The following is a 25,108-nucleotide window of genomic DNA, read 5'->3' on the forward strand; positions in this document are numbered from 1 at the left end:
AATAACGATGAGTTGTAAATATTTGTAATAAATTGTGTTTAATCCTAATAATTAGGGATTAATTATTTTAAATTAGGAAATAATTATTTATTAATTATTTATTAGTTATTTATTTATCAAATATTTAAAAAGTGATTAATTATTTCGATAATTGGTCACATAATTTTCGATAAATCATAACTTCTTCATTTTAACTCCAAAAATTATAGGGAAATTATTTTTGACTTTGATTTTCCTTCAATAATTATTTAAAAATTATTTTGGGATTTAAAAATTAGCAATAATTATTTATATTGAATAATAAGTTGAATTATCAGTGTTTAATTGATAATAATTCAACCGTTAGTCCGATTTGAGCGAAACGAAAGCCTGTTGACTCAATAAAATGAATTCTTTTCACTAAAAATAATATGAAGACCTAATTTCTTCTCGAAATTAGTTGACCTTATGGATTGCTTGATTATCAGTCGAAATACGTGCCGAGACGAGTTCGAAAAATTCCGGAAAAATGAGAAATGAAGCAGAAGGTGATCAACGGAGCAATCAGTGAATCGATTTCGATTCTAAAAATTATTTTAACTATAAAAACGATTATGCGCTTATGTGTATTATGTGGTTAATCGAGTCTTACTTGCTTATATGTAATATTCGAGTTGGTTATAAACGTATGGGTAAATAGTAGGAACAAAATGAAATCGATTTAAGGTGCAACCGAAGTACAAAATGAATTAACCAGTCTATTTTGCTAACAGAAACTAAGCCAGCAAGGCAGGTCAAGTAGGGGATAGACGGAAGTGATTTAATTGCAGTAAGTCGCACAGAAGGCAAGCTTCTCCTCTATTCTATTTTCCAGAATAGTGATATTCTCTTCAGATTCTTATTACATTTGCATTACCTTAATTCCTTTATTCATATCTCAGTTCGATTCTTGAATTATTCTTTTCATTTGAATTTATTATTCATATTCTAATTATTACTCACAATTATTAATATATTCTGGTGATTAGAATATATCAAAGTATACCGATTGTTCCGGTTGCTATTCCAGGGACTGGATAACATTACTTTTGGGGATTAAGGTTACTTAATCCTAAGGACCGGGACATAACCGGATCCTTGAGATGGGCCGTAGTGCTTGGGTGCCCGACGGGATCTATATAGTGAGATATAGATCTGCACTGTATCCTGGCTGATCAGCAGGGTATAGCTGCGAACTTGAGTCCAGTGTAGTTCGTTTGTATTCGCCAGCAATGGCCTTCTTTTGATTCTTATGAGGTTATATCTTTGCAGATATACCTGGGATATGGATTCAGTTATATTGCTTTAACATTGTGTATATTTTGTAGACTTGTTGAGCAATTTTGGCTCACCCCTTTTTGTTGTTATTCACCTTATTGTTTCAGTTAAGAAGGAATATGAAACCCGTCAGAACACGAGTTGTAAAGAAGCGGGTCAAGCCTCGGGATCCTCTTATACCCAAGGTGTAGATCCCAATCCAGGAAGAAAGCTTTGAGTTGCCCGAGCATGTGGAGTGTTGATAGATAGTATGTGTGTTTGAATAAAAGCTGAACTTAGTTTAAAATGAGTTAGACAATGGTTTGTAATAAAGAAGGTTTGTGAGATTTTGATTGTTGGTTTGTAATAAAAGTAGTTAGTGGTTCTTGTTTTCATACTTCAACCTAAAAAGGTCCTGGTAGTTGTTAAGGGGTTTAGTTTCATTTCTTTATTATTTATTAATAAGCTTTTACAGGTTTGGTGATTAGCTCGTAACCCCTAGACTTATACCCCGGGTCTAGAGGGCGTTACAGATAAGGACTTCGGCTGGTCGAAGCCACTAAAGGGAGACCGCGGAAAGAGAGATAAGGGCCAATATTATAGGTTCCATAAGATGTTGGTCATGACACCGACGACTAAAGACATCTCAAGGACGTGATAGAGTATTTGATCCGTGGAGGAAAATATGGTAGATTCACCAAGGGTGAAGATGGAGAAGGGCAAATAAGAGACAATGATCGAAGAGATAATGACCAAGATCATAACCCACAACCCCTCGTTAGTGAGCAACGTGATCTCCAGAGGGCCAATAATCACTTGGACAACAAAAAACTCTCGAAAAGCCTATGTTAGAGAGGTGATAAGATAGTTGGAGATGTCTTAAGCGTTCCAAGATTGAGATGTCACTTGAATTTGGTGATCCCAACCTTAAAGTTCTGAAGTTTCCCCATGATGATTTTCTAGTTATCACCCCCAATAAATAAAAAATATCCTGTCAACCGAGTCCCTATAGATAATGGAGCTTCCATGGATATTTGGTTTCAGGACACATATCTAAGAATGGGGTATAATGAATCCCAACTAACCCCTTCGTACACACCAATGTACGGGTTCAATAGAGTGGAGTGCAAAGTCAAAGGAGCAATATAACTTCCCATGACTATTGGTGAAGAGACATGAGAGGCCACGTAGATGTTGAAGTTTCAAGTTGTCAATGCAGTCTCCATTTACAATACAATCCTTGGAAGGATAGGAAGTCATATTGATAGATATTTTCTATGTACATCAGATTTGTTGTGAAAAAAATAACTTTAGCTTGCTTCTATAAAGAATTTAATCACCACGAAACAAAACTAAAGGATCAATTTGTTTAGATTGCTTAAAAAATTGAATCACCCACAAACTGAATAAAATCTGGATAAGAAAGTATAAAGGAATTAACCATCAACTTTCAAAGGTTTACAAGTATAAACTCACGATTTTGATCTTATCAAATTCTCTATCTCAAAAGATTACAATATAGGGGTATATAGGCTAGGCAAATAACCTAAGCCCATTAGAAATCCCAATCAGATTAAAAATCAGCTACCAAGCTAATATTTGAGTCCAATTTGAAAACCCATAAAAAAACTAAACCATATAGGAAATTACATAAAAACCTACTATGAATATGAAATTACATAAAAACCAAATTCAAGTAGAAAATAAAATCATAGGTGCTAGAAACAAAAAAACCCTTTCAAGTGAAAGGTAAAAATTTATAAGCCAAAATCTACTAAATATATGATAATCAACCCAATCCAATAGAATAGCCCATGTTGGTAATTAAACTGACCATTGGTCTTGTAATATTGTCTAAGTGGTTCTCACGAATAATAATGAATGTAGATCTGTCTGAAACCATGTTTATCCTCATGAGAACAAGTATATCAGCACATGATGCTCATGCATCATTCTCCACTTCTTCAAAAAATAAATGTCCTCAATTGATAATATGCATATGAATAGTTAATATCATGCTCCGCATCATTCTCCACTCCTTTGAAAAAACTCAACCACGAGTTTTATGGAATCGAACGATCGATAGACAAAGATGGGATATATTACAGAACTTGAGGACAATAAATTTTAGCCCCATGATAATTAACTTTGTAGCAACATTGAAAGAACAAGAAATCTTGAGTTTGTATTTGCTCCCAACAAGTTGTCCACGCCTAGAAAATCAATAGATTTTTTCTCGTGAACCAAAACATCCCCAACACTTAGTTTTAAATCTGCTCTCAACAAGTTGTTCATACCTAAAATATCAGTGGAACTCTTCTCTCCAAGTAAAATAATGCCAATATCACTATCCGCTCTCAACTAATTGCCCATGCTAAAAAATCAATTGAACTATTCTCATGATCCAAAACAACCCCAACATCACTATCTGCTCCTAACACGTTGTCCACCCCTAAAAAATCAATGGAACTCTTCTCTTGAATCAAAACATCCATAACACCACTAATTTCTATCAACAAGTTTTCCATGCCTAGAAATTTAATAGAACTCTTCTTTTGAACCAAAACAACCCTAACAACACTTGCATCACAATCGACTTTACAAGGATTTAAAAAATCAGGTATAATTAGTGGATAAGTAATCAACAAGTCACCATGATCCTCTTGTTCCGTCCATGTTCAATTTTCTTCTCAAACAAGTATAAATTATATACAACTATTGGATGTGTGAATAATTTTTCTATTTTAAATTCAGATTCTTCTTCATGTTTAACTCGCTCCTCCTCTTCATCTATTTCCCCATCGTTAAAAATAATGGTTATAGTAATGTTTTCGGTTTCACGCATATTCATCACCAAGTCACTAGGGTATTCTTCTTGTACATGTTCATAACCCTTGTGTTCACACTCACACATCATATGTGGGTGTGGAGTCACTTCAAATCAACAAATTGGTTTTCAATTGCTAAAGGAGTTGTGTCATCGTCATCTTTCTTCAAGGCATAATAATGAGCCACGTTTTGTGCCTTCTTCTCAAAACTTGTGTAGTCATCAAAGGAGATTGCATCTTGATTGACACCATGTGATTCTACCAATATATCTTGCAAATATTCAGTAGGGATAAAACATTTTTTTTATTCTCCGCTTAAATACTTTCCAAGAATCAATTCGTGCTTTACCTTCTTCTCTCCTCTTTGATTTCAGAAGTTTATACCCCAAATTTGCATAACCTTTGAGCTTCGATCTTGCTACTTTAAATCACATGTGGTCATCATAATCCTTATCGTCAAAGACCCGTTCAATATGTTTCAACCATTCAATATAAATATTTGGATCCATGCTCCAATCAAAATTTGGAATATTGAATCCTCATGTAGAGAACTAGAGATATCGAAAAGTCAAATCCTTATGTAGAGAACTAGATATATCGACAAGTCAAAACCTTATGTAAAGAATTGGAGATATCGATAAATCATTCTACTTGTAGAGAACTGGAGACCTCGACAAGGCAAAAGCCTATGAAGAGAACTTGAGATTCTCAACATAACAAAAGAGATCTCGACAAACAACTTCAGAATTTAGAATACGAATAACTTGAAGATCCAAGATTATTAGTCAACAAACAATTTTTATCATTGAATTGGAAAGCCTACAAATGTAGTTTGAAGAATACAAGATCATGGGTCACAGACCTAGTAGATTCTACACATATATGCTAACACTAGAAATTGAAATAGACAAAGAAGCTTTAGAAAATATATTAGTCTATTTTAGTGCATGTTATTTAAACCGTGCATGTTGTTCTATAAAGCATGTCACGGGTCATTTGTTTAGTTAAAAAAAATAGATCTAGAAAAATATCGTAATTATCTCAAGAGAAGTAGCCAGGTTCTTATTTTCAAGAAAATATATTTGTAGCAAGAAAAATTTGATTTAATATAAATCAAGTGAGTTTTTGATAAATTTCTTGTTTGTCTGCATCTAGTATTTTTTTATCACTACCAAAATCATTCAACTATTTTTTTCTATAAGCCATAAATTATCATAGGTAATCAAAAATCAATAAAAGCACATTCACCCCCACCTCTGTGTTGCACTTCATACCTAACAAGTGGTATCAGGGAAAAATCTGAAAGTAAACAGATTAGATCTTGGAGGTATGAGTGCACAAAAACTTAGTAATATCAAGATCCATGTCTTTGAAAAAGTAAACTACACTTTTTGGAAGAGGAAGATGATGTTGTTCATCAGGATGGTTAATCAAATGCATATAGAAATTCTTAAGCATGGACCCTTTATTCCTATAATAAGGGTTCCTGAAACAACAGAAGGTGATATAGTCATTCCTGTACACTTTGCTCCTAAAGATCCATCTACATAAACTGAACCAGAAAAGGAGATAGTTTCACTTGACAGTGTCTTGCAACTCATTCTTATTAAATCTCTTGATAATGTGATGTACAACACCATTAATTATCAACTATGAGTCATCTAAGCAAATCTGGGAAAAGACAGAGATCTTGTGTGAAAATATTGAAGAGGCGAGATCAAATTAGAGAAAGATTCTAGTATCACAATATGAGGGTTTCAAGGCTGAACCAAAAGAATGAATCACTGAGGTCTTTGAAAGATTCAATAAGTTGATAAATGACTTTCACCTTCATGACAAGTACTATGAAGCTGGGGAAGTTAACCTTAAATTCTTGCTCACTCTTCCTGACCATTTAGAACAAAAGATCTCTACAATAAGAGAAGGAAGAGATCTAGGGAGAATAACTTTGGAAGATTTGTATGGTATTCTCAAAACCTATGAACTGGAAATGATGCAAAAGAAGTCATTAAAAGTGAGTCAAGGGCATGTTGTGGATGTATCAAGTGCCTTGATAGCAAGTGAAAAGAAAATGACTAAAGATGAAATTGAACCCCAGACTCAAGTTATTCAAGTTGTTGAGCATAAAAATAAGGAACCTCAAAAACAAGTTATTTTGGAGTTGGAAGAGGATGAGTACTATACTCTTGATGAGTTGGATGAAATGGACCAATCTACGGCTTATCTAGAAAGAAACGTTTCAAACATCAGAGTCAAAAAGCATAGGAATTTTAAGGGTAAAGGCCAAAGATCCTATAACAACAACTGGAAAGGAAAGACTCAGACTAATGCAACTGGAAAAGGTGGCTACAAGTCAGGATCTGTGGACAGATCAAAGGTTAGATGCTACAACTATGATGAACTTGGTCACTTTTTCATGGAATACACGAAGCTAAAGAAGGTGAAGAAGGATAAGGCTTATTTGGAGCTTGAAGCTAAGTATGAAGCACGTTCGAGAAAACAACAGGGAAAAGCTTATATTGCTGAAGGTAAAAGTTGGGATGACATAAATGATGAAGATAATGGTAAAGATTATGGAAACTATGCTCTCATGGTATTGGAGCAAGGAGAGTTATCTACATCTAAGTCTGAGGTACCTATCATACCACCATTGATTTAAATGCTACATAATATAAGAAAATTGTTGAAAAAATGAGTGTAGAAATGTTCCACATTCATACAAGCATGGTGGTAGCTACTGAGAAGTGAGTAGGCTGTCAAAAGTAAATAAAAAACTTGAGATTGAAAAAGAAGAACTAGAACCGGAGCTTGTTAGTCTAGAAGTAGTTAGACAAGAAAATGAATACCTCAAGAACAAGCTGAAGTGTGCAGAGGAAGTAGAAGCTGTATTAAGAGAAAATTGATCTAAAGCTCAAATAATTCAAAAATACATCTCAATTGGTTGGTCAGTATCATGAGAAGAACAATCCATGTGCTATAATAACTATTGGCTTGGACTATAATATTGTTGGTTCTCACAAGAAAAGTGATGTTGATAAGGGAAGGAAAAGTGTGAACCAAGATGTTCCTATCGTGCTCAAAAAGGTGAATGCACCCTTTTTCGAAGCTTGTGAGTTGAACTTCAATGAAGTGGAGCTTGTCATCAAGCAGGAAATTATAGATGAAGGCACAGAAAAGAAGGATGCAAAATCCACTCTCAACACTGAATGTGAGAAGAATCCTACAACTAGTCCAACTGCCAAGACACAGGAAAATGAGATGAAAAATGATAGCACTGGAAAGAAAAAGGAGAATAGAAATGGCAAGATAGGTGTCAACAAAAGCAATAGTTATGCATATATTGCAGATGCTCCCAGAAAGCAGTGTCAAAGATCTGGCTCAATAAATCATCTAACTAACCTTTGTAAAAAGGTTATCAGTGAGCCAAAGTAAGGAGCTTACAAATACAGTGAGGCACAAACAAATGACCTCTACTCTTTTGGTGACAAGTTTGATTGTAGCATTCCATGCAACATGAAAGTTATGACCAGTTGTCATAAGTTGAGAAATGATCTAAAAGAAGTTAACTTTAGATATGTGATCAAAGAAGAAAATTTCATCAAACTAAGAATGATGTTTCTTTTGAATATTCAAGTTCAACTTCTACTAACTCTATCAAAAAAAAAGAAAGTGCCCAACACTGCTTTGGTAGCTAAATGCACTTAAACCTAATTGTGTGCAGGGCAAGAAGAATAATGTCATGTGGATCATTGACAATGGATGTTCCAGACACATGACAAGTGATAAAGCCCTGTTATCATAGTTTGAGGAGATGGTTGACCCTTTGGTGATCTTTGAAGATAACAGCAAGGGATTTACAATAGGATATGACATTTTGATTCATGGAAATGTTGTCATTGAAGATGTAGCACTAGTTGCAGGTCTTGAAGTGAATCTTCTAAGTGTCAGTTAATTTAAAGATAAAGGTTTCAATGTTATTTTTGACAATAAAGATTACTCAGTCACAAGCGAAAAAACTAGTGAAGTTGCTCTAAAAGAAGTAATGAAGGGAAGCCTATTTATTGCAGACATTAACTCAGCAGAAAAGGACATGATATAATGCTTCTACACCAAGCCATCTAGTGAACAAAGCAAACTTTGGCACACGAATCTCTCTCACTTAAACTACAAAGTAATTAATACTCTGGTGAAAAGAGAATTGGTAAGAGATATGCCATCTTTGGAATTTGCTCAAATTGAAGTTTGTGAAGCTTGTTAAAAAGGCAAAATATAGAGGTCCAGTCACAAAACCAAAGCTGTGAATTCCATTAATGCTCCACTATAAATTATCCACATGGATTTGTCTGGACCTATAAATGTCATGTTCATATTCAGAAAGAAGTATGATTTGGTGATGGTAGATGACTACTCAAGGTACATTAGGGTGGAATTCATGAATTCAAAAGATGAAACTCCACACATCATCATTGAACACAAAAAGAAAATTGAGAAGCATGCTGAAGATGAAAATTCTATCAAAAGATTGAGAAGTGACAATGGTACAGAATTCAGAAATGTAATACTAAGTGAATTTTTCAAAGATAAAGGCATTATTCAATAGTTCTCAGCTGCAAGAACACCTCTACAAAATGGTATGGTTGAAAGGAACATCTCTAGTCGCCAAAATCATTACATCATAAAATGGGATAAAAGTCACACATGAGACACTTTAATGGGTGGTCCTAATACTGGAGTGAGGACTAGAAGTGCCACTGCAAATAAAAGCTTGCATGCATGTTTTTTTTGTCTCAAATTTAGCATAAGAAAACTGAAGAATCTCTACTAAACCCTGATTGGATAACTGCTATGCAATAAGAGCTAAATCAATTTGAAAGAAATAAATTTTTGGAATTGGTTCCTGCACCAAGAAATAGAAGCATCATTGGAACAAATTAGGTGTACAAGAATAAAATGGATGAAAATGGCACTGTGACAAGAAACAAAGCAAGATTGGTTACCGAAGGCTACTCACAAGAAGAAGGAATTAGTTATGATGAAAATTTTGCTCCAGTTGCAAGGCTTGAAGCAATAAGACTTTTCCTTGCATTTGTTGCATATTCCAATTTAAAGATGTATCAAATGGATGTGAAAAGTTCATTCCTTAATAATGAACTAGAAGAGGAAGTCTATGTGCAAAAGCCACCTGGCTTTGAAGATCCAAAACTTCCTAAATTTTTTTTACAAACTTTTAAAGTCTCTCTATGGATTGAAGCAAGAACCAAGTGCATGGTATGATACTCTATCAAAATTTCTACTAATGAAATTCTGTGTCAAAGATTCTCAAGACTCATGCAAAGTGAATATGAGATGAGAATGATGGGAGAACTAAGTTACTTTCTTGGCCTTCAAGTTAGCCAAAGAAGTGATGGAATCTTCATCAGTCAAACTAATTATGTCAGAGATCTTTTAAAAAAATTTGGAATGGTGGACTGCAAACTTGCATATACCCCTATGTCTACAGCTACCAAATTGGATGAAAATAAGAAGGGAAAAAGTGTAGACATCTCAAGCTATAATGGAATGATTGGATCTTTACTCTATTTGACTGCAAGTACACCACACATCATGTTTGCCACATGTCCGTGTGCTAGATTTCCAACAAATCCTAAAGAATCACACTTAATGGTTGTCGAGAGCATTTTCAACTATTTGGATGGGAACACCAAACTTGTGATTATTGTATCCTAAGGGAATTGGTTTGGAAGCTGTTGGATACATATATGCAGATTTTGCTAGATGCAGGATAGACAGAAAAAGTACAAGTGGAAGTTATCAATTTCTTGGTCAAAGACTTGTATCATTGTGACGACCTTAACCCCGGGGTTAGGAGTTGACGTCACAAACAACAATAACAACAAACATAATATAATCCAACTTAATATTAATACATAAACATGACCCCTTTACCAAGATCTTTTCCAGGTTTAAGTATGACTTAGGTTACATAACTATTACAACCAAACCTATTTAACAATTCTGGCACAACTAGCTTAATACAGCAACTCAACAGACCACATATGGTTTGACATAACTACCTCAGAGGAGCCTGGTAAGGAAGGAACTGAAAGTCTGCCCTGACTATGATGGAAGACTCTCCGAGGCATCTGCAATACATATATACAAAACATTCTGCAAGGGTGAACAATCAATTGATCAGCATTACCACTATATGAATAACAAGTAAACAGTTTATAAAAACAATTATGAGAACATAAACCATAACTTGTTACATAAAAGTAAAACATGTATAAACTGGATATCCAAAACTAGCATGCTCTGTAAAACAATAGCATCAGTCGTGTGATGTGTATAAATAACAGAGTCCAATTTTATCATGCTATTCATATTTATAACTCAACTGTATAAATCACTTGTTCCGCTACAGGAACTACAAAACCAAATCAGATATATATTGGACATGTGAAGACAGCTGATCAGGATATCAACACCAGACGGCTCCATCTGCCATCCCATAAACATGTTCCGGAACTCAGAGACTAGCTAGGTCTCTGACCTGCTGGACTAATCGGTTAAGTAGTGCGCAAAACCGAGTTAGCCGCTTACGCAACCATAATAGGCCACTTTGGCCTCTATCTTTCCAATATCTTATCGTTTTTATCCATCTTCTAAATCACTTGTACCTATCTCAATTGAAAATAGTTCATTCTATAGCACACATAATTTTGTTCACAAAAACCATTTTCAGTTGGAGATAGGTACCTTTTCAAAGTTACTTTTTCCCAAAACAGATTTTTAAACAAATAATTTATAACTACAGGGGATACGTAACTTAAATTGTTTCTGTTCCTGTTCGAGAATAAAAAACAGTTTATTCATATACGCTGAACCATAAAAGTAGAGTCAGGGGTACTTTCCTTACCGAGCTTTACAACTTTTACTGGTTGACTTTGGATCGACTTGGACACTCGGGCTTTATCGTCTAACTGTTTGACTATCCTGGATCAGACTTCAACACTCAGGTCCTTCGATTGGAACCTTACTGACGAGAAAGATTATTCATTGTAACCCTAGCAACTCTTAGTGATATTGTTCATCACCGAGAGAGTAGTTTAACCTACTTTGTAACAGAGCTTATTACATTGAATAAACTGGATTACTGTTACATACTTCATGTTCTAAATCGATTTAATTGTATAAATACTATATTCAACCCCCTTCTATAGTGTTGTGTGACCTAACAAGTGGTATAAGAGCTTCTCTGTTGATATACAAACAGTGAGATCCAGTTTACAATCATGTCTGACGAAACACAAACTCCAACTAAGCCCACCAAAACTCAAGATACTCAAAATAATCAAATCCACAGTCGATATGAAAGTATTAGGGTTCCCATACTGAGAGCATTTGAGTATCCTATATGGAAGGTAAATATGGCTATGTTTCTGGAAGCCACAGATCCAGAATACCTTGATAGAATTAATGATGGACCATATAAGCCTACCAAGCTTTCTGTTGCAGTTGCTGATCAACCAGTAAAGACCATACTAAAGGAGAAAGGCGATTACACACCTGAAGACATCTCATATATTTCCAAGGATGCAAGGGTAAGGCATTTACTTCATAGTTCAATTGGCAATGTCATGTCAAACATGGTAATTGGATGCAAGACTGCAAATGAATTATGGGATGTTTTGGAGACAAGATGCCATGGAACTGACGCCATCAAAAAGAACAGGAAGACTATACTCACACAAGAGCATGAGCACTTTATCTCAAAAGCTGATGAATCATTAACTGATTTATATGACAGGTTTGCCAAACTCTTGAATGATCTGTCACTGGTGGACAAGGAATATGATCTTGAAGATTCAAATTTAAAATTCCTTTTAGCTCTTCCTAAAAATTAGGATTTGAAGTCTATTACCATAAGGAAAAACTATGACCTTGCTGAAACTAATCTTGATGAAATTTATGGTATGCTTAAGAATCATGAACTTGAGATGGATCAAAAGAGCAAAAGGCATGGAAGAAAGTCAAAGAAAGTTGCACTTAAAGCTGAGGAGGAATATCCTAAAGTGGTTGTCTCAAAGAGGGGTAAAGGAAATGCTCTCATCATAAAGTCTGATTCAGAGTCATCATATTCTGATGATGATGATTCAGAATCTGAAAATTTATCCGAAGTGGATGTTGATGCAGAGATGATGCAATTATATGCTCTTATGGTGAAGGTTATCACAAAGATAGCCTACAAGAAATTCAGAAAGGGTAAGAAGTTTTCCAGGAAAGGTGGAAGTTCTGAAAAGAAAGGGTTCAGAAAGACTGAAAGCAAAGGAGGAAAGTCTGACAGAGGAGACAACTCAAATGTCAAATGCTACAATTGTGGTGAAAGAGGCCACATCTCTCCTGACTGCAAGAAAGGAAAAGGTGATAAAGTCTAGGCACTTATCAGAAAGAAGAAAAACTGGGTAGACACTTCAGATTCTGAAGAAGAGGTGAACTATGCTTTGATGGCAAATACTGATAGCAGCTCTGGAACTGCTGAATTGAAGGTACCTCATTCAACTCTTGCTTTTCATACTGATAATATTTCTGAGCTAAGATTATATCTTAAAACAATGTTAATTAGTTTTAGAGATCAGACTTTAGAAAATGAAAGATTAAAATCTGAAAGTCTTGCTCTTAGAAACAGAAATGACTACTTAGAAAAAGAGTTAGTTATATTTCATCAAACTCAGAAAGAAAAAGATGAGGCTTTGTATATTAAAGATGAACTGCTAAAACTCAATAAATCTCTTAAATCTGAACTAGAAAAGGAAAAGGATATAATCAAAACTTGGACTAACTCGGGAAGAACAACTCAGAAAATCTTAGAAAATGGAAATTGGAAAGAAGGACTAGGTTACCTAGATGATAAAGAAGAAAAGGAAACCGTGTCATCTAAACCAAACTTTACCAAGAAAGTTGAAAAGCCTAAAATTAATCCTGTCAAATTTATGTCAAATTTTGACAAGTCAAAATCTGAAAAGATGAAAGACTCTAAAACAGAAGTCAAAGAAAAGTCAACTCTTGACAAATTAAAACAGGATAAACCAACTGTAGTAAACATTGGCTTAATGACAAAGAAGCAGCTTAAGTATAAGCTGAAAGAGATTAAAAATGTGAACAAGGTAAAGGAAGCTAGGAAAAATAGGAATGGAAAGGAAGATGTGAATAAAAGCAATAATTATATGCCTGTTCCTAATGATCCTAGAAAGAAATGCTATAATTATGGAAACTCTAACCATCTTGCTTCTTTTTGCAGGAAAAATAAAGATATAAACTCTTTACCTCCAAGAACAGGAGTTAAGAGTCAGTCTGTTAGGTATAAACCACAAAATCTTTGTTTTCATTGTGGTAGTTTATGGCATTCTATTTATACTTGTAAGGAATATCATAGTTTGTACTATGATTATTATCAAATAAAACCTTCTTTAAAGAAAATAAGTGTATTTTCTTCTAGTGTAAATTCTGATGCAAAGTTTGATATAAAGTCTGATAAAAAGCATGTTAGCATAAACTCTGAAACTAAATTCACTGCAAATGCTAACAAACTTAATAAGGCCAAAGGATCCAAGCAAGTCTGGGTCCTTAAAACTAACCAATAGTGGTCTTTATGATTTCAGGGCAATAGGAAAAACATCCTAGTTTTGGACAGTCGATGTTCAGGACATATGACTGGAAATAAAGCCCTGTTATCAGACTTTGTGGAGAAAGCTAGCCCAGGAGTTTCTTATGGAGATGGCAACATGGGAAAAACTCTGGGATATGGCAATATCAATCTTGGGAATGTCATAATTGAATCAGTAGCTCTTGTCTTAGGACTTAAACACAATCTGCTAAGTGTGAATCAAATCTGTGACAGAGGTTATCATGTGGATTTCTTTGAAGAACACTGTGAAGTTGTAAGTAATTCTACAGGCAAAGTGGTTCTGAAAGGTTATAGACATGGTAACATATATGAAGCCAAACTTTCAACAAATTCTGATGGTTCTACGATCTGTCTGTTAAGCAGAGCATCAATTGAAGAAAGATGGAATTAGCACAACAGACTCTCTCATTTAAATTTCAACAACATAAATGAGCTAGTAAAGAAAGATCTTGTGAGAGGACTGCCAAAATCAGTATTTGCTCCTGATGGTCTTTGTCACTCATGTCAAAAGGCAAAATAAAGAAAATCTTCATTCAAGAGCAAAACTGAATCTTCAATTCTTGAGCCTTATCACTTATTACATATTGATCTATTTGGTCCAGTCGATGTCATGTCCATTGCAAAGAAGAAATATGCTATGGTTATAGTGGATGAGTTCACAAGATACACTTGGGTGTATTTCTTGCACAAGAAGAATGAAACTGCATCTACTTTAACTGATCATGTCAGACAACAGGATAAGTTAGTCAAAGATTCTGTTAGAATAATAAGAAGTGATAATGGCACTGAGTTCAAGAATTCAATCATGAAAGAGTTCTGTAAAGAGCATGAAATAAAGCATAAATTTTCTGCACCTGGAACTCCACAGCTGAATGGAGTTGTAGAAAGAAAGAACAGGACTCTTATTGAAGCTTCACGAACTATGCTTGATGAAGCAAAGCTACCAACCTACTTTTGGGATGAAGCTGTGAGACTGCTTGTTTTACACAGAATGCTACACTCATAAACAAGCATGGAAAAACACCATATGAGATGTTGAAGAAAAAGAAGCCAAATATGAAATATTTTCATGTATTTAGATGCAAGTGTTTTGTTCTTAAGACTCATCCTGAACAGCTGTCAAAATTTGATCTAAAAGCTAATGAAGGAATTTTTGTTGGATATCCACTTTCCACAAAAGCCTTCAGAGTCTACAATTTGAGAACAAGGGTTGTCATGGAATCTATCAATGTATCTTTTGATGATAAAAAAGATTACTGGACTTGAAGATTTCAATGATCATGATCAGGTGAGATTTGAAAATGAAGATGTAAATTCTGATTTTGTAAATTTTGACGACCTAAATCCTGATCCTGTAAGTTCTGATGGGTTAGATTTTGATGTCATTGAAACTGTTGTAATTGCTCCAAAGGAAAATGCACCTGTTCAGGGGGGAGCAAGCTATTGATCATACCACATCTCAAGACTCTCAAGAAGCATCAGAACCGGTCACTGGCTCTTCAAGTTCTGATTCATCAAATGCTGATGAGCCAAATTCTGACAATTCTGGAAACTCTGATTCTTCAATTCCTGAATGATCCAACTCAAATTCTGGAATCTCAGAGAGCATAACTTCAGGGGGAGTATCAGAAAATGCTGATGGAGACAGCATGGATCATGGGGGAGGATCTAGTTCTAAAGATCAACTTCCGTCTGCAAGGAAGTGGACTAAATCACATACACCTGACTTAATAATTGGAGATCCTGAAGCAGGTGTCAGAACTAGAACAACAACAACAAATGAATGTCTCTATCATTCCTTTCTATCTCAGATTGAACCAAAGAAAGGGGAAGAAGCTCTTCAAGATGCTGATTGGGTGCAAGCAATGCAAGAAGAGTCAAATGAATTTGAAAGAAATAAAGTCTGGGCCCAAGTACCAAGACCAAAGAACAGATCAATTGTTGGTACAAAATGGGTGTTCAGAAATAAAACTGACAGTGATGGCATAATTACAAGAAATAAAGCAAGGTTGGTTGCTAAAGGCTACTCTCAATAAGAGGGTATTGACTATGATGAAACATTTGCTCCAGTTGCTGGATTGGAAGCCATAAGAATTTTTTTGGCTTATGCTGCTCACAGGTAGTTTAAAGTCTTTCAAATGGATGTGAAAAGTGCTTTTCTCAATGGAGAATTGGAAGAAGAGGTATATATTGAACAACCTCCAGGCTTTATAGATCCAAAATTTCCAAATCATGTCTACAGACTTGACAAAACACTTTCTGGAAAGTGGATTTCACAGAGGCACAATTGACAAGACTTTATTCTACCTCAACCATGGAAAGGACTTACTTTTGGTACAGATATATGTTGATGATATCATCTTTGGCTCTACAAATACAAAACTTTGTGAAAGATTTTCTAAATTAATGCAGTTAAGATATCAAATGAGTATGATGGGAGAACTTAGCTATTTTCTGGGACTTCAAGTCAAGCAAACTGAAGAATGTACTTTCATAAATCTATCCAAGTAAACCAAAAATTTACTCAAGAAGTTTGGAATGCAAGACAGTTCTACTGCATCAACTCCCATGGCCACTGCCACCAAGTTAAATAAAGATAATGGAGCATCAGTAAATATTACTAACTACAAAGGTATAATTGGCTCTTTACTCTATTTAACTTCAAGTCGACCTGATATCATGTATGCTACCTGTCTCTGTGCAAGATTTCAGGCTGATCCAAGAGAACCTCATCTAATAGCTATGAAAAGAATTTTCAAGTACCTCAAGGGTACAAACTTATCTAGGATTGTGGTATCCAAGGGATCATATTTTAAGCTAATAGTTTACTCAGATACAGATTTTACAGGATGCAAAATAGACAGGAAAAGCACTAGTGGAAGCTGCCAATTTCTTGGAGGCAGATTGGTTTCTTGGTTTAGCAAAAAACAAAAATCAATTTCCACATCAACTGCAAAAGCAGAATATATTGCTGCAGGAAGCTGTTGTGCACAGATTCTTTGGATGAAGAATCAGTTACTGGACTATGGGTTAGAATTTTCTAAAATACCTATTTACTGTGATAATCAAAGTGCTATTGCTATGACAGGAAATCCAGTCCAACACTCAATGACAAAGCACATCAATATTAGGTACCATTTCATAAGGGAACATGTGATGGAATGTACAATGGAATTGCATTTTGTTCCAACAGACCAACTACTAGTAGATATCTTCACAAAACCACTATGCGAAGCTACTTTTACAAGACTGGTAAATGAACTTGGAAAGGTTTCAGGTTCTTTTTCAAAATCTATTTAGTTTTTGTTATCATGCATCAGACTTTATGATCAGTGTTTATAGATTTTCTTATCTCTATGTAATCTGTGCTTAAATTGTAACATATTAAACACTGCTTGTTATCCGATGTGATTCTATAAACTCTGAAAGTGTTTTGAATGTTCTGTGACTATTCAATCCAATGAGGATTATCTTGTTAGATGCTAACTTATTAGTCTTTAACAAACTATGAATCCCATGTCTGAATTAGTTATTTATGTGGAAATCAATAACACAAGCAAATTCTGATTTTGATCTGAGTCAAATTTACTTTGTGTATCTTATTACTAAGGTACAAACTAGATTATTGCTTCTTATCTGTCAAATTCTGATGTCAGTAAATCTTAAGGATGAACTACATGTTTGATAAGCCTCACTTATCTGAAGAAAACAAAAGAAAAGAAAAATTGAAATTAGGCACTCATTTGGGATCTAGAGTAAATATGTGAAAGGGAAGATCCAAGTGCATTGCTGGTTTTAAGTCATATGAATTTTTCTTGGTGACTTTTCACATTCTCTGATTATTGGAGAAATACTCTGATAACAACATAAATTCTGATGGCATTTGTAACTCATTTACACTGAGAAGCCATTGTCTAAAGAATTTCAAAAGATGCATAAAATGATCACAAATAGTGAGGTGGATTCTTGCATAACTTTATTCTATAATAGACTTCACAATTCAAGACAGATTTTAAGCACTTTTCTTAGTTATTCCTTATTTTCTAAGATATACTAAAGTTTATCAGACTTTAATATTTATCTGATCATTTGGACATACACACACTATCACTCCATAAGAATGATGAAAATTACTGTGGTGAATAAGTTGTTTCTGACAAATAGTTAAGTATTATTTGCATAAATTCTGAGGACAAGTTCTGATAAAAGTTCTGATGATTAAACTCTGAAGAAACCAGTCAGTATTTGTGTGAAGAAACACAGAAACAGTCATTCATTTTTTTGAGTACATGAGCCATGTTCTGATGATCGTTAAATTCTGATAATAGTCAAGTTATGGATGCTTACGTGGCATTATTTATTTACTTGACTTATTTGTAGTTTTTACTGTAATGGTCATATTTATCAGAAAATAATTAAGTGAGATAAAAACAGTGATAATCATTTGGTTAATGGGTTGCGTGTTTGTTTTGGTAACCGCATGTGAGCAATAATTACTGCACGTTTACCGTGGCCACTAATAATGTTTTAACTGTTTACATGCTGCCATGTGTCACATGTCTATTTTACTTCCAAACAAAGCCGTTGAGTGGGAATAGTATAAATATTAGAGATAAAATATTATACAAATCTTTTACCTTATCTCTTACTTTAATCTCTTATTTCTTTTACTCTCTCTCTCTCTCTCTCTCTCTCTCTCTCTCTCTCTCTCTCTCTCTCTCTCTCTCTCTCTCTTTCTCTCTATTTTCTGACGGACTTTCTTACAGGCATTTTATCAAACACCTTGCAAACACACAATTTTCACTTGATTTCTCACAGAAATGGCACATAAAGATCTTATCTATGATGGACCCAAGTTTGTTCCCAACAACTACATGGTTATTCTCAACAAGGACGAGGCTCCTTCAGAACTTCACTTCATTCAAGATTTTCTCGCTCGAAGTGAAATTGGCTATGCTCTAACCCAACCAAAGCTTCTCTCAGGCAAACAAATTTTGGAGTTCTGGAGGTCTGGAGTATATGATGATGGTGTTGAAAATGGGTCCCCAAGCATTATTTTTACAAAAGGGGAAGATGAGCACTTGGTCACCCTATCTACTATTCGACAAGCTTTGCATCTGCCAGAAAACTGTACTTACAGTTCACAAGTTGGGGAGTCAGCTCTTCAAAATATGATGGCAAATCTTGGGTATGAGAAATCTTTGTCCAAGCTGGGACAACTGAAGAGGCCCTACATCAGGAGGGAGTGGAGCTTCTTTTTTGACTGTATTACCAAAGCCTTTGCCAACAAATGCTCCAACTTTGATGCTATCCCAATAATGAGTTAGCAAATTGGGTATGCCCTTCTTAATCAAACTCATTTTGATTATGCTACTGCAATTTTGGGTTTAATAGGTGATAGGATGAAAGAAAATAGCAACACAGTTTATTTTGCTAGATTCTGTCAGCTTATATATAATTTCTGTTGTTCTGATGAACCTCAAAACTTTAGTGAGACAATTGAACCCTTTAAACTTCATAAAAGGGCTTTCACAGACTTATTATCTGCTGATAATAAGAAGAATGTACTAAGACCCCTCCAAATTTCTCAATCTGTCAAACAATTCTTAGTAAATTTTGATCCTGACATATACACAACCATATATCCTGATGTTACATCTACACAGGCTACTACTTCTCAACCTCCACCAACACAGCCTTCCAATACTCAACCACAGCCTACTATCAGAACCTACTTTCAACCAGCACAATCCTCTCAACCATAATCATCAGCACCTATTATCAGAACCTTGCCTCTTAAATCCAAACCAACCTCTGGTACTTCTCAAAAGGTGCCAGTTATAAAATCTGACACATCTTCTGAAAGGAATATGTCCTAAGTCCAATCATGTATTAGGATTTAGGAATAACTTTTTATGTAATCTGTTTTGATTTCATTGATATTAATAAAAGACTTGTTTTGTTTTTATTACGGGCTCTATCTATTTAAGTGTTTAAATAAGATATACCATAGTTTAGAGTAAAGCTTTTTATGGATTATGATGAGATCATAATAGTGAGACCTAAAAGATGATAACTCTAAACTTAAATAGTTCCTGGTCGTAGGATTACTAACTGGTAATTAATAATCCGCAAAGATCGGTACATACTATGCTTGCTTCATTATGAAGGATGTCTGTTCTCATAGACATTTGTGTGGTGACACTATAGCTAGTATGTAGGTGCTTATTATAGAATAAGTTCACTGAACATGACTCGCACAGCTGAACAACTGATGGAGTTCACTCACGTGTCAGCAGTTGTTCACATAGTGATAGTTGTACAAGTATCCTTAGACTTGAGGTCATCATAGTCATCTTGTGTACACTGAACTATGCTTTGGTTTAGTTCTTAGTCTCCAGGGATAATTATTAGGGCTCTACTGGGTATAGGAATTTGTACACGAAGATAGTGTATGATCAATATAGAATCTACCCCATCCAGTGAAGGAAGCGAATGTTCAAGGCTGATCCACTTATGCTAGTTCAGGAATCTCTGGCTAGAGTAAATGAAATTAGAAAGGAGTTTCTAATTTGCATAGAACTACGCATAGTAAATGGTAAGCAAGTGATTAAATTAGATAGGCTTGACACGAGATCCATGCCTTGTATTTAATCGGGACATTTTAGGGTAGAAGGAGTTTATTGTACGGTAACTATTCACTGAATAGGTTCTTGGTATTCTAAGTAGTGAATTCATATTATCCAAATAGTCGCGATATGGTGAAAAGTATCCCTCACGATGTAGAATAAATGTGATTAATTAATTAATCATATTTAATAAATTAGAGAATTTATATAAATAATGATAAAATAGTTTTATTATTATTTATTTCTACTACCGGCTTAATATTAAACCTACATGGTCACACCATAAAAAGAGAATGATTTAATGGTGGAGGAATTAATTTATAATGGCTAATAATTATTTATTTATCAAATAAATAATTAATTGGCAAATTTAATAATTGATTAAATGAGATTTAATTGATTATAAATTAATTAAGAAAAGTTCTTAATATTATTAATTAAGGATTTAATTTTTGGAAATTAAATTAAGAGAGAGAATTATTTCTAAAGTGTTTAGAAAAAGGATTAATAATTAAAAGGTGTTTTAATTATTAATGAGAATAATAAATGGGATAATAATAATAATATTTATGGGAAAATTTCAGCTGAAAATTTTGCCTATAAATATACTATTATAGACCCTATTTTATTTTGAACCCAAAAACCCAAAAGTTTTAGAAAACCTAATTCTCTCCACCTCCTCCTCCTCCTTAACGTCGTTTTCTTGGTGGATACCGGTGGAGTGCTTCACGTTTGAGGAGCAGCTGCTAAGGATCTCCGATCGTTGCTTTTAGATCGCATATTAAAGGTTAGTAATCGATCCCTATGTTTTTACCACGATTTATATGCTTTTATTTGGATTTTGTATGTGTAAAAGTGTTTTACCATGCCTCCGCTGCGATTAAAATCCATCATCTTCTAGGCCCAAAACCAAAAGAACTATTTCTGTGCCTAAATCTCCACCAAGGAGAAGAAGAAGGATGATTCTGAGAGATGATTCTGATGAGGATGAACAAGTCCAGGTTCCTGCATCAGAGCCTGTGACATTAGAAGCTGAAGAGTCAACTCTTCAGAAGGAGAATGAAGCTGAGGGTTCTTGCATTTTGAAAAGGAAAAGATCTGTAAATTATGATACAGATCATATCTCTCCACCATCCAGAAGATCAAAGAAGACAAGAGCAGGTGTGCATATGGCACAAATTCAATTTGAAGATGCTGAAGAAGCTGAGGAAGGGGATCAGGATTCTCTGATCTCACAAGAACCTACAGTAATTGAAGCCCTTCCAGCTCCTGGAGAAATTCTGATTTAGGAATCTAACATTCCTGAAGTTCACAGATCAGAACCTGTACAGGAATCTGTGATTCTTCCACCTCACTCTCCAATCAAAGCTACAGATGATGTTGAAGAACAAGAGAAAAATTCTGAAATAGATATTCATAACTTGAATATACCTTCTGTTCTATATCTAGAAGCTCCACCAGCAAAACAGCCAACATCTCCTGTTTCACCAATTCTACAGGCTGAGAGACCATCAACTCCAATTCTTGATCTTGGCACTGAAGATCAGAATTTAAATGAAGCTGCTTCAGACTCTCCTTCAGTTACACGCACTCTTATATTATCATAAGATGATGAGATTCTATCAAATTCTGGAGATAGTGCTCCTGCAAGTGCTCCAGTAAATGCTTCAATTCTTGGAAAAGAGGCACTGCTTAAATTTGTTGAAGAAGATGCTCCTGTTTCTTAGGAGGAAACCTTTAGAGGAGTTGAATGGACAAAGAAGTGGAATGAACCTGACTTCATTCCCAGCTCACATGTTCTGTCAGAACATATTTCAAAAGTTGATGAGTTGCTGATAAGTTCTGATTTCAAGCAACAACTTAAAGTCACTGCTCTCAATACTAGAACACTTCAAGGTCTACACTCCAAGACTCATGAAAAGATTGATAGACTTCAGGAAAATGCTGATAAGCTAGACCTGATGCTCAAGCTAGACAAGAATAGGTTTATCAGACCAATTCATGACACAGTGGAAGCTATTGAGCGTGTTCAAGAAAAGCAGCAGATCCAACTAGATGAGGTCCTGCAGAATCAAGCCTCTCAACAAACACAACTAAATGAAATCCAATCTTCAATGGAACTCCTTCTTTCACTACTCCTGCCAGATGATGCCAAAAAGGGGGAGAAGGTAGTTAAGTCCAAATGCTCAATTAGCAAATCACTGAAGAAAAAGGATGATTCCGAAGATGACCAGGAAAACCCTAGCAAGGGAAAAGGTCAAGGTCAAGGCATGAAAATCAGCAAAGTTTATTCACAAAAACTAATTTCTGATTCTAACAAATCTTTTACACAGAAGAATTCAATTTCTGAAGCTGTGAATGCACAAAATCTGATAGCAAGTTCTGATAATCAAATTCTGATGACAAAGTCTGATGTTCTGATTCAGTTTGGAAGTCAAGACTCTTAGAAGTTTTTACAAACTCTGAACCTTTTGGGAAGGGAGACTACTGTCTACTATAAGGATCCCAAGATTCAGACTCTTGATGAAGAAATTGCTAAAAGATTGTTTCTCAAGCATAATCCTGGGATGGATTTAGAGACTATAAAGGAGGAAGAATCTAGATTTACATCTGAGAAGATAAATCCTAAGTCTAAAGCTTCTAATGCAAAGAAACCTCCAAGGCCTAAGGAAAAAGGCATTGTGATAAAAGAAAGATCTACCACAGAGATTCCAAGATCAAGCACTAGATCTCAATCCAATACTAATCCCAAAGACAAGGGAAAAGGAAAAGTTGGGGAGACAGTCAAGAAGCAGGAAATGAAGATTTCTCAAATTCTGATGGATCCTGTGTGCAAGTTGGTTCAAGTCTTTGATGATGCTGCTGCTGAAGATGAAACTGTTGAAACTCTAAAAAGGAGAAAGATGACAGAAGAATCTAAGACAACCTCTAACATAGCTCAATTTGTTCTGAGTGAAGATATTTCAGAACAGCAAGATATAGAAGAATCTGCAAATCCTGAACAAATCATCAAGACATCAACCTTTGACAGAGATCAAGTTGATTTGAACAAGATGACAGTTACTGATAAGAAGAAACTCCTATGGAAAAATGTTAAACCATCAGATCCTAAGAAAAGTCAACTGCTATCTGATTTCTTGACTGTTGGATTGAATGCCAGAGAAGCAAGAGACAGATCAGGGTTATGATCAAGTAAAGCCAAGCTGAAAATAGGAATTGAAGTAACTATCAAAGATCCATTTTTATTAACTGACAAACCACTTGAGGAAGTTACACAGAAATACTTTGGCAAGGTTATATATGTTCAAGTGGTACTGGATGCTCATGATAAGAGTAATGTCAAAGAAAAGCTGATTTTATTTATTAAAGATGGAAGAACATACAGAATGTTAGAATCAGATGTGCTGAATAAATCTCTGAAAGAACTTCAATTATTTCATTATATTTTGGAGATAAAGTCTGAGATTACCAGAAGATGGTCAAATTTCATAATAAAGACCATAAGGGATAAAGCCAGAATCTCTGGATCAAGGGTTGCAGAATTTATTCCAAAGATAGTTGAAAATGATGGAAGTGAAATTCCAATGAAGAAGAATTCTGCTAAGATAGAAGTTATTCTGAAAGTGAAATGTCTATGCTACAATAAAGACTCTTCTCATCCAAGAGTAATCAAACTTGATGATGGTTTTGAAAGAAATCACATTTCAGCACTTAGGACAGCCATCTACCAGATTAGAAGTCAACATGAAGAACTGAAGCAAGTCAAGGCTACATTAGCTCAAGTCCTGAGAAATGTAGAAGAGAAGATGATATCAAACTTTGTCAAGAATCACTTTGGATACAGATTGATTCAGTAAGATTGGTAAAAGCTGTAAGGACTGTAAGTTATAGTTAGTTGCCTAAATAAACTTTCATTGTATTTGTACTTAAATGTTTTTGACATCATCAAATCTATTAACTTGTATATTTTTCATAATTTACAAGTTGAGGGAGATTGTTAGATATATTTGTGATGTCATGTCTAATCTGATTTGTTTAGTTTCAGAACTTAATATCAGGACTTATCAGGACTTACTGGAAATCAGGATTTACTGAAGACAGGAAGACATCAGAACTTAAGTTATCAGAACTTGTGATATCAGAACTTAAGGAAGGATATGCTTCAGAAGTAAAGTGCGGCTGATTTATAGGAGAGGATCTGGACTAAAACAAAAGAAGATATGCGGTAGGAGTTTGACGACTAGAAGACCTGTAGAAGATAATATCTGATTGATATATTTTAGGAAGAGATATATTTCATATCAATTAGAAGATATCTTGTAACTGTGTACTATATAAATACAGCTTAGGGTTTACACTATATGTGTTATCATTCATGAGAAAGATTATTCATTGTAACCCTAGCAACTCTTAGTGATGTGATATTGTTCATCACTGAGAGAGTAGTTTAACTTACTTTGTAACAGAGCTTATTATATTGAATAAACTTGATTACTGTTACATACTTTGTGTTCTAAATCGATTTGATTGTATAAACACTATATTCAACCCCCTTCTATAGTATTGTGTGACCTAACAACATACCCCTCATTCCGGAAAATAGAGTTGTACAATATTTACAGAATATTTTATCACAACATGCAAGTACGTTTCGTAAAATATTTATAATTATATAGTTATATACATTA

This window comes from Apium graveolens, chromosome 2 (genome assembly GCF_009905375.1).
Source record: "Apium graveolens cultivar Ventura chromosome 2, ASM990537v1, whole genome shotgun sequence".
NCBI classification, from domain to species: domain Eukaryota; kingdom Viridiplantae; phylum Streptophyta; class Magnoliopsida; order Apiales; family Apiaceae; genus Apium; species Apium graveolens.